Genomic DNA, 11,255 nt, shown 5'->3' on the forward strand with positions numbered 1-11,255 from the left:
ACCTATCCTGTATGGATGTTCATTCAGATGAACAGATGTTTATTGTTCCCCAGTTGTATTTCAGATGCTGATATGCCCTGGGGAACACAGCACTAAACAGGAGGGAACAGGTATCTGCCCTCAAGTAGCTTACCTTCTAAACAGGGGAGAAAGACAGTACAAAATAATTGCAAATTCTAATAAGTGCTGAAAACACAAAACAGAGACCAGTATGGGAGAGAGGCTGTTGGAAGAGAGAAGGCATTGGGTAAGACCAACCCAATGAGGTGACCTGTGAGCTGAATCCTGAATGCCAAGAATGCTAGAGAGAACCACGTAAAGTCTCGGGGAAGAAGAATTCTAGGCAGAGGGACCAGAACTTGGGGGCATCATGCTGTGTAGGTGTAGTGAGAAGCCCCAGAAAACTGCTCTTTGAAAGATTCTCCCCGGGGCCCGAAAGCTTGAAGGAATGAGTAACTCCTCCCTTCTCAGGCCTGGTCCCAAGGCAAAAGGCCACTTGCACCAGCAGTATCTGTCAGCAAGATAGCAGAAGCAGGAAGAGAGCCGGCCAGAAGACATCTACCCTGGCCGGAAGACACCTACCCAGGCCAGAAGACACCTACCCTGGCTGGAAGACACGTACCCCCGAAGATCAAGAAAAAGGCCACCCAGATACCACGTAGCAGTTACGCCAGACGGGGACACTTCCTGTTTACAGGAGACTATAAAACCCCTGCCCCATCCTCACTTGGGGCTGATGCCATTTTAGGCCTCAGCCCACCTGCACCCAGGGGCTCATTAAAACAGCGTGTTGCTCCACACCGCCTCGTGTTGTCTGTTGGCGTGCTCCCAGGTTTCGGCACCCGATGAAAGTTCTTGTATCGGTTCAAACCCCGAGGGCGTGTTGTGGAGCAACACGCTGTTTTAATGAGCCCCTGGGTGCAGGTGGGCTGAGGCCTAAAATGGCATCAGCCCCAAGTGAGGATGGGGCAGGGGTTTTCCACTCCTCCTAGGCACCACCTCCCAAAAAGCTGAACTCATTGCTCTCACTCAAGCTCTCACTCTAGCAGCTGGACAACAAAGTAACATATATTTGGATTCTCGTTATGCATTCCATATAGTACACTCACCACACTCATCTATCTGGAAAGAACTAGGTTTCCTAACTGCAAAAAACACTCCTGTCATAAATGGCTCTCTCATCAGCAAGCTCCTTCAAGCTGCCAGGCTCCCACAGAAAGTTGCCATCATTCACTGCAGGGGCCACCAAACCCCAGACAATCCCGTATTGGCCGGAAACGCTTTAGCAGATCAGGTAGCCAAACAAGTAGCTCTACAACCTGTGCAAGGCCAGTTTCTGTCCCTGTCCTCGTTCTCTCCTCTTTACTCCTCAGAAGAAAAGGAGGACTTCCAGGCCCAGAACCTCCAAAAGCAAGGACCACGGTATGTCAAGGAAGGGCACTTCGTTCTTCCTCACTCTCAAACAATTCCTATCCTCCAAAGTCTCCACAACTCTTCATGTAGTTACAAACCTCTCTTAAAACTCTCTGCCCTATTCCCACTTGTTCTCACCTTTCCAGCTGCGTCCGAGTGATTTTTCCAGTCCGGCTCTATCTGCCACTCAGTGTCACCCCCGGGTTCCCTCCAGCCACTACCTTTTCCTACCCACCAAGCCCAGGGCCAGATCCCGGGCAAGACTGGCAAGTAGACTTCACTCACATGCCGCCCAATAAATGGCTCTGCTATCTTCTAGTCTTTGTACTTTCTCCAGGTGGATAGAAGTATTCCCAATAACTTCAGAAGGTGCAAATATCGTCACACAAACTCTCATCATGCCTATAATTTCCTGTTTCGGACTCCCAACATCCATCCAGTCTGATAACGGGCCTGCCTTCATCAGCCAAATTACCTAAGGCATCTCTACATCCTGAGGAATAAAGTGGATTCTCCACACACCTTACAGGCCTCAATCTTCAGGCAAAGTTGAAAAGGTCTACTCTGTCCTTAAAGCCCAACTCACTAAGCTAGCTCTAGAAACCCATCAGTCATGGACAAGAAATCTCCCTGTCACCCTCATGGGACTCTGCACAACACCAAAAGCACCCTCTTTTTATAGTCCCTTCGAAATCATGTATGGCTGAACTTTTGTCTTAGGGCCTTCATCCTCCCCAGACTCTGAGCCACTCAGGAATTACCTCCCCTCCGTAAGACATGGTCTTTCATCTGTTAAGCAGCAAATGAGGCAATGCCTCTCCTGGTCGACACCTCCTTGTCCTCTCAATATAACTGTCTTGCAGGCACAGAGGTGTTCATCTGCCAACCCGACCCTCACAAAAAGCTGCGACCGAAATGGACAGGCCCCTACACTGTGATACTCAGCATGCCAACTGTAGTGAGAGTCCAAGGACTCCCCCACTGGATCCATCACACCAGGGTTAAACTCATCCCAAAGCCTACGTCTTCCTCTAAAACATTAACAGTTAAGTGGTCATCAAGCACAATTTCTCCTACCATGCAGAAATTAACCAAAAAACCTTCTTAAAACCAAAAACCCCCTAGAAAGCATAAACACAGGGAAGACTAATTACCTGCTTCCAGAAATGGCATGTATCTACCCAACCACTTGCTGTACCTCACTTCCAACCAAAAGTCTTTTTTTTTCCTTTTTTGAGACGGAGTCTCACCCTGTTGCCCAGTCTGGAATGCAGTGCTGCTATCTTGGCTCACTGCAACTTCCACCTCCCAGGTTCAAGCAATTCTACTGCCTCAGCCTCCCTAGTAGCTGGGATTACAGGTGTGCACCACCACGCCAGGCTAATTTTTTGTATCTTTAGTAGAGATGGGGTTTCACCATGTTGGCCAGACTGGTCTTGAACTCCTGACCTCGTGTTCCACCTGCCTCGGCCTCCCAAAGTGCTGGGATTACAGGCATGAACCACCGTGCCTGGCCCCAACCAAAAGCCTTAATACAGGAATATCCCTCATCACAATCCTAATGCTGTCAGTAGCCACCCTGCTGTCCACAGCAGCCCTTCAAGTTGCCGTGAGTGTTATCAGTCTTTCTACTATGGAGGAAAAAATGCAACAGTCCTTTACTTACCATACCCATATAGAAAGATCCCGCTATGGAACCTTAGTTGAAAAATGTGTTGAATCAGGGAAAAGTTATTATAAAGTAAAAAATCTAGGAGTATCTGGCAGTCGTAATGGGGCTATATGCCCCAAAGGGAAGCAGTGGCTTTGCTTCACCAAAATTGGACACCGGGGAGTAAATACTCAAGTGCTAGAGGACATAAAGAGAGAACAGTTTATAGCCAAAGCAAAAGCCAAAGCCAACAACTATCACCCAAAACCACCCATAGTATTTCCATCCCTTTATTAAAAAAACTACGAGCAGACATATCCCTTCCCAAGCCAAGAAAAACCTGTTTGTAGATCTAGGAGAACGCATCGTGCTTACCATGAATGTGTCCAATTGCTGGGTATGCAGGGGAGCCTGTATGAGTGAACAGTGGCCATGGTATGGGATAGACATTCCCCCTTACTAATATCCCAAAACTACAGCCTCACTTTCACTCCTCAGGAATGCCCGCAGTCCTGGACACTTACCAACCCAGTAAGAGGGATGGTGTGCATATCCTACAAGTGGACTAATAAAACCCATTGCATTGTAGGTGAAAGCACTTGTCACCAAACCCTAACAGTCAACGCCTCCACAGCCGAGTGGTGGCCAAGGTTACTCCACAGAGCGTGGTCTCTCTCTAACTTAAGCTACCTCAATTGTGTTCCATCAAAAAGGGCCTGGAACTGTACAAATACCACTAACCCTTATGCCACATACCCCCGCCTAAGTGCACTATGGGAAAATCCTATGAACACCAGCCTACAATGGATTGCCCCGATGGATTCTTTTGGATATGTGGAATCCAAGCTTACTCATGGCTACCTTATCACTGGCAAGGTACTTGCTTCCTAGGCACAATTAAACCTGACTACTGACTTGGTAGTAGTAGGTGGGAGTGTTGTACAAAGGAAGAAGGCTTGCTGAAGAAGGCCTTTTAAGGGTGAGGAGGGCCGGGCGCGGTGGCTCAAGCCTGTAATCCCAGCACTTTGGGAGGCCGAGACGGGCGGATCACGAGGTCAGGAGATCAAGACCATCCTGGCTAATGCAGTGAAACCCCGTCTCTACTAAAAATAAAAAAAAAATAAAAAATAAAAAATAAAAAAAGGGTGAGGAGGACTCGGATTGAAGAACAGCATGACAAAAGGCATGGATGTGGGAAAGACAAGAGAGAGGTAGTCCTAGCTGGACTCGAGGGTTTGTCTGGGAAGGCCAGGATGTACCATTCCTAGTGACTCCCAACAGCTCAGTCAGTAGCCACTCTCAAATCACTGTAGAGCCAAAGTTTTGGTGGCAGGGTCAGCTTTCATGATAAAAATACTCAGCAAACTAGTAAAGAAAGAAAGTTGGGGCCGGGCGCGGTGGCTCAAGCCTGTAATCCCAGCACTTTGGGAGGCCGAGATGGGCGGATCACGAGGTCAGGAGATCGAGACCATCCTGGCGAACACAGTGAAACCCCGTCTCTACTAAGAAATACAAAAAATAGCCGGGCGAGATGGCGGGCGCCTGTAGTCCCAGCTACTCGGGAGGCTGAGGCCGGAGAATGGCGTGAACCCGGGAGGCGGAGCTTGCAGTGAGCTGAGATCCGGCCACTGCACTCCGGCCTGGGCGACAGAGCGAGACTCCGTCTCAAAAAAAAAAAAAAAAAAAAAAAAAAAAAAAGAAAGAAAGTTGGTCAGGCACAGTGACTCACACTTGTAATCACACACTTTGGGAGGCCGAGGTGGGCAGATTACTTGATGTCAGGAGTTCGAGACCAGCCTGGCCAACATGGTGAAACTCCATCTCTACTGAAAATACAAAAAATTAGCCAGGCATGGTGGTGTGTGCCTGTAATCCCAGCTACTCATGAGGCTGAGGCAAGAGAATCCCTTGAACCCGGGAGGTAGAGGTTGCAATGAGCTGACATTGTGCCACTGCACTCCAGCCTGGGCAACAGATCGAGACTCCCTCTCAAAAAAAAAAAAAAAGAAAGAAAGAAAGAAAGGAAAAGAAAAGAAAGAAAGTTATTTAGTCTGAAAAGGGCATTTATATAAAACCCACAGCCAAATCATACTCAGTGATGAAATACTGAAACCTTTGTACCCTTTCTCCATAAGACCAGAATAAGACAAGATGCTCACTTTCACCACTGTTATTTAATATTGTACTGTAAATTCTAGCCAGAGCAATTAGGCAAGAAAAAAAAAAGGCATCTGAATTCGCCTTTTCATGAGAAAAGCACTCAACAAACGAGCAATAGAGAAGAAACATAATAAAGATTGTATATGAAAAAATTCATAGCTAATGTCATGTTTAAGTATAAAACTTGAAACTGTTTCCTCTAAGATCAGAAACAAGACAAGGATGCCAACTTTTTTTTTTTTGGAGACAAAGTCTCACTCTTGTTGCCCAGGCTGGAGTGCAATGGCGTGATCTCGGCTCACTGCAAGCTCCGCCTCCCGGGTTCATGCCATTCTCCTGCCTCAGCCTCCTGAGTAGCCGGGATTACAGGCGCCTGCCACCACACCCAGCTAATTTTTGTATTTTCAGTAGAGACGGGGTTTCCCTATGTTGGCCAGGCTGGTCTCGAACTCCTGACCTCAGGTGATCCAGCCTACCTCGGGCTCCCAAAATGCTGGGATTATAGGCGTGAGCCACCACGCCTGGCCTAGATGCCCACTTTTGCTGCTTCTATTTAACATAGTTCTGGAAATTCTAGCCAGAGCAATTAGGCAATAAAAAGAAACACAAGAAATCCAAATTGGAAAGGAAAAAGTAAAATTATCTCTATTTTCAGATGGCCATGATTTTTTATTCATTTCTTTATTTTTTAGAGACAGGGTCTCACTTTGTTGCCCAGGCTGAAGTGCAGTGATGCAATCGTAGCTAAGTGCAGCCTGGGACTCCAGGAAACTTAAGCAGTGCTCTTGCCTCAGCCTCCAGAGTAGCTGGGACTATAGGTACATCAGGCTTTTTTTTTTTTTTTTTTTTTTTGTAGAGAAAGGGTCTCACTATGTGCCCAGGCTGGTCTCAGAACTCCTAGCCTCAAGTGATATTCTTGCCTTGCCTCACCCTTCCAAAGTGCAGGAGCTACAGGCATGAGCCACCACACCCAGCCAGCTGACATGATTTTATATGTAGAAAACCTAAAGAGTCTACAAAAAAAAAAAAAAAAAAAGTGTGAGAACTAATAAAGGCAGCAAGGTTGCAGAATACAAAATGAACACACAGGCTGGGTGCAGTGGCTCAAGCCTGTAATCCCAGCACTTTGGGAGGCCAAGGCGGGTAGATCACCTGAGGTCAGGAGTTCAAGACCAGTCTGGCCAACAAGGTGAAACCCTGTGTTTACTAAAAATACAAAAAATTAGCCAGGCATGGTGGCAGGTGCCTGTAATCCCAGCTGTTTGGGAGGCTGAGCTAGGAAAATTGCTTGAACCCAGGAGGCAGTGGTTGCAGTGAGCCGAGTTTGCCAGTTGCACTCCAGCCTGGGCAACAAGAGCAAAACTCTGTCTCAAAACAAAAACAAAATCAACACACAAAAATCAGTTGAAGCCAGGTGCAGTGGCACACACCCATAATCCCTCAAACTCATGAGGCTGAGGCGGGAGGATTGCTTGAGACCAGGAGTTCATGTTCAGCCTGGACACAACAATGAGACACTGTCTCTAAAAAATAAAAAATTAAAAAAATTAAAAACTCAGTTTAATTTGTATACACTAAAAACGAACAATTCAAAGGAAATTAAGAAAATAGGCCAGGCATAGTGGCTCATGCCTGTAATCACAGCACACTGGGAGGCCAAGGCAGGCAGATCACTTGAGGTCAGGAGTTGGAGACCAGCCTGAGTAACATGTTGAAACCCTGTCTCTACTAAAAATACAAAAACTAGCCAAGCATGGTGGCAGGCACCTGTAATCCTAGCCACTCAGGATGCTGAGGCAGGAGAATCACTTGAACCTGGAAGGCAGAGGTTGCAGTGTGCTGAGATTGACCCACTGCACTACAGCCTGGGTGACAGGGTGAGACTCCATATGAAAAGAAAGAAAGAAAGAAAGAAAGAAAGAAAGAAAGAAAGAAAGAAANGGGAAAGAAGGAAGGAAGGAAGGAAGGAAGGAAGGAAGGAAGGAAGGAAGGAAGGAAGGAAAGAAGGAAGATAATTCCATTTGCAATAGCATCAAAAAGAGCAAAATAGGTTAGGCATGGTGACTCACACCTGATTTTGGGAGGCCAAGGCAGGAGGATCGCTTGGGGTGAGGAGTTTGAGACTAGCCTGGGCAACGTAAAGAGACCCTGTCTCCATGAAAATATTTAAAAAGTAGCCAAGTGGCGAATGTCTATAGTATTAGCTACTCAGCTACTCAGGAGACTGAGGTGAGAGGATAGCTTGAGCCCCAGAGTGAGCTATGGCCATGCCAGTGCACTCCAGCCTGGGCAAAGAAGTAAGACCCTATTGCAAAAAGAAAAAAAAATAGGAATAAACTTAACTAAGGAGAAAAAAAGACTTGTACACAGAAAACTACAAAACTGCCGAAATAAAGACACAAATAAAAATCCTGTGTTCATGGATCGAAAGACTTGATGTCACTAAGATGGCAATATTACCAAAAGTGATCAACAGATTCAATGCAATCCCTATCAAATTCCAACAATATTTTTGCAGAAATAGAAAAACCCATCCAAAAATGCATGTGAACTCTCTAGAGATCCCCAAATACCCAAAACAATCTTGAAAATGAGGAACAATGTTGGAGATCCCACACTTGCTGATTTCAAAACTTATTACAAAGCTACAGTAATTAAAACTGTGTGGTACTGGCACAAAGAACACCTTATAGACTAATGGAATGGAAAAGAGAACCCAGAAGTAAATCCTTCCGTATATGGTCAAATGATTTTCAGCAGGGATCCTAAGGCCGTTAAATGGAAAAAAAGACAGTTTTTTTCAACCAATGGTGCTGGGAAAATTGGCTATCCACATGCAAAAGAATGCAGTTGGACCCTTAGCTTACACTATATACAAAAATTAAGTTAAAATGCATAAAAAACCTAAATGTAAGAGTGAAGACTGTAAAACTCTTGGAAGAAAATATAGAGGGGAAAACTTCGGGACATTAGATTTGGCAATGAGTTCTTGGAAATGACAACAAAAATACAAGCAACAAAGTAAAATAAATAAATTGGACTTCATCAACATTAAAAACTCATGTGCATCAAAGGATACTATTAACAGAGTGAAAAAGCAACCTATGGAATGGGAAAAAATATTTGCAAGTTATATGTCTGATAAGAGATTGGTGTCTGGAATATATAAAGAACTTCTGCAGGAGCCAGGCATGGTGGCTCACAGCTGTAATCCCAGGTACTCAGGAAGCTGAGGTAGGAGGATAGCTTGACCCCATGAGTAACATACCCTTAGCAACATAGTGAGATCCCAGCTCTCAAAAAGTTAAAAAAAAAAAATGCTGGGCATGATGGTGCACACCTGTAGTCTCAGCTACTTGGGAGGCTGAGGTTGGAAGATCGAATAACTTCAGCCCAGGAGTTTGAGGCTGCAGTAAGCTGTGATTGTGCCACTGCACTTCAGCCTGGACAACAGAGTGAGACTCCGCTTCTAGAAATAAATAAATAAAGACAGAAAGAACTTCTACAATTAAACAACAACAACAAACACCTGATTCAAAAGTGGGCCAAGAATTTGGACGTTTCTCCAAAGAGGAGCTATATAATGGCCAATAAACTTGGGGAAGGATGTCAAACATCACTAAATAGGGAACACAAATAAAAACTACAGAAAGATATTGCTTCACATTTATTAGGATGGATGTTTTAAAATATAGGACGTTATTTTTTAAAAAACAGAAAATAACAATTCTCAGTGAGAATGTGGAGAAACTGGAAATGGTAGAGATGTAAAAACTACAGCAACTGTGTAAACAGTATGGCCATTTCTCAAAAAACTAAACATAGCATCACTGTAATTCCACTTCTGGAAATATATCCAAAAGAAACAAAAGCAGGCCTTGAACAGATACTTGTACATTCATGTTCATAGCAGCATAATTCACCATAGCTAAAAAGCAGAAGCAACCCGTGTCCACAGACAGATAAATGAATAAACAAAATGTGGTGTATAAATTGATGGAATATTATTCAGCCTTTAAAGGAAAGGAAAATCTGACACATGCTGTAATATGGGTGAACTTTGAAGAAATTATGCTAAGTTAATTATGCTAGACATAAAAAGGACAAATATTATATATTCGACTTATATGAAGTACCTAGAATAGTCAATTTTATAGAGACAGAAAGTAGAATGGTGGTTGCCAGAGACCACAGGGAGTGGGGAATGGGCAGTTATTGTTTAATAGGTACAGAGTTTGTTTGAGAAGATGAAAAAGTTCTGGAGATCGATGGTGGTGATGATTGCACAACAATGTGAATGTAATGCCACTAAACTGTACACTTAAAAATAGGTAAAATGGGCTGAACACGGTGGCTCACACCTGTAATCCCAGCACTTTGGGAGGCCAAGGTGGGTGGACCACGAGGTCAGGAGTTTGAGACCAGCCTGGCCAACATGGTGAAACCCCGACTCTAATAAAAATACAAAAAATTAGCCGGGGGTGGTGGCACGTACCTGTAGTCCCAGCTACTCAGGAGGCTGAGGCAGGAGAATCGCTTGAACCCGGGAGGCAGAGGTTGCAGTGAGCCGAGATCGCACCATTGCACCCCAGCCTGGGGGACAGAGCAAGACTCCCTCTTGAGAAAAATAAATAAATGAATAAAAATAGCTAAAGTGGGTCGGGTTCAGTGGCTCACGCCTGTAATCTCAGCATTTTGAGAGGTCGAGACAGTTGGATTACCTGAGGTCAGGAGTTTGAGTACAGCCCTACTAACGTGGTGAACCCCGTCTCTACTAAAATACAAAATTAGCCAGGCATGGTGGTGGGCACCTGTAGTCCCAGCTACTCAGGAGGCTGAGGCAGGAGAATTGCTTGAACCTGGGAGACGGAGGTTGCAGTGAGCTAAGATCTCGCTATTGCACTCCAGCCTGGGCAACAGAGACTCCATCTGAAAAAAAAAAAAAAATTTTTTTTTTTAAAAAGCTAAAGTGATAAATTTTGTTATGGATATTTTGTCATAATAAAACAGCATTGGCCGGGCACGGTGGCTCAAGCCTGTAATCCCCAGCACTTTGGGAGGCCGAGCCAGGCGGATCGCGAGGTCAGCAGATCGAGACCATCCTGGCTAACACGGTGAAACCCCGTCTCTACTAAAAAATACAAAAAACTAGCCAGGCGAGGTGGCGGGCGCCTGTAGCCCCAGCTACTCTGGAGGCTGAGACAAGAGAAAGGCGTAAACCCGGGAGGCGGAGCTTGCAGTGAGCTGAGATCCGGCCACTGTACTCCGGCCTGGGTGACAGAGCAAGACTTCGTCTCGAAAATAAAAATAAAAATAAAAATAAAATTAAATAAATAAAAGTAAAATAAAATAAAATAAAATAGCATTATAAAGGCCGGGCGCAGTGGCTCACGCCTGTAATCCCAGCACTCTGGGAGGCCGAGGTGGGCAGATCACCTGAGGTCGGGAGTTTGAGAACAGCCTGACCAACATGGAGAAACCCCATCTGCACTAAAAATACAAAATTAGCCAGGCGTGGTAGCACATGCCTGTAATCCCAGCTACTCAGGAGGCTGAGGCAGGAGAATCGCTTGAACCTGAGAAGCAGAGGTTGCAGTGAGCTGAGATGGCGTCATTGTACTCCAGCCTGGGCAAGAAGAGCAAAACTCCATCTCAAATAAATAAAAAAAGAAAAAAGCATTATAAAAATAGATAAATTGGATTTTATCAAAATTTAAAGTTCGGGAAATCACAGCCATTATCCGAAAAGTGAAAAGTGCTGGATGCAGTGGCTCATGCCAAGGTGGGAAGAAAACTTGAGCCCAAGCGTTTAAGACCAGCCTAGCCTATCTCTACAAAAAATTTAAAAATTGGCCGGGCACGGTGGCTCATGCCTGTAATCCCAACACTTCGGGAGGCCGAGGTGGGCGGATCACGACGACTTCAGGCGATCGAGACCATCCTGGTTAACATGGTGAAACCCCGTCTCTACTAAAAATACAAAAAATTAGCCAGGCGTGGTGGCAGGCACCTGTAGTGCCAGCTACTTGGA

This window comes from Theropithecus gelada, chromosome 2 (assembly GCF_003255815.1).
Source record: "Theropithecus gelada isolate Dixy chromosome 2, Tgel_1.0, whole genome shotgun sequence".
Taxonomy (NCBI): Eukaryota; Metazoa; Chordata; class Mammalia; order Primates; family Cercopithecidae; genus Theropithecus; species Theropithecus gelada.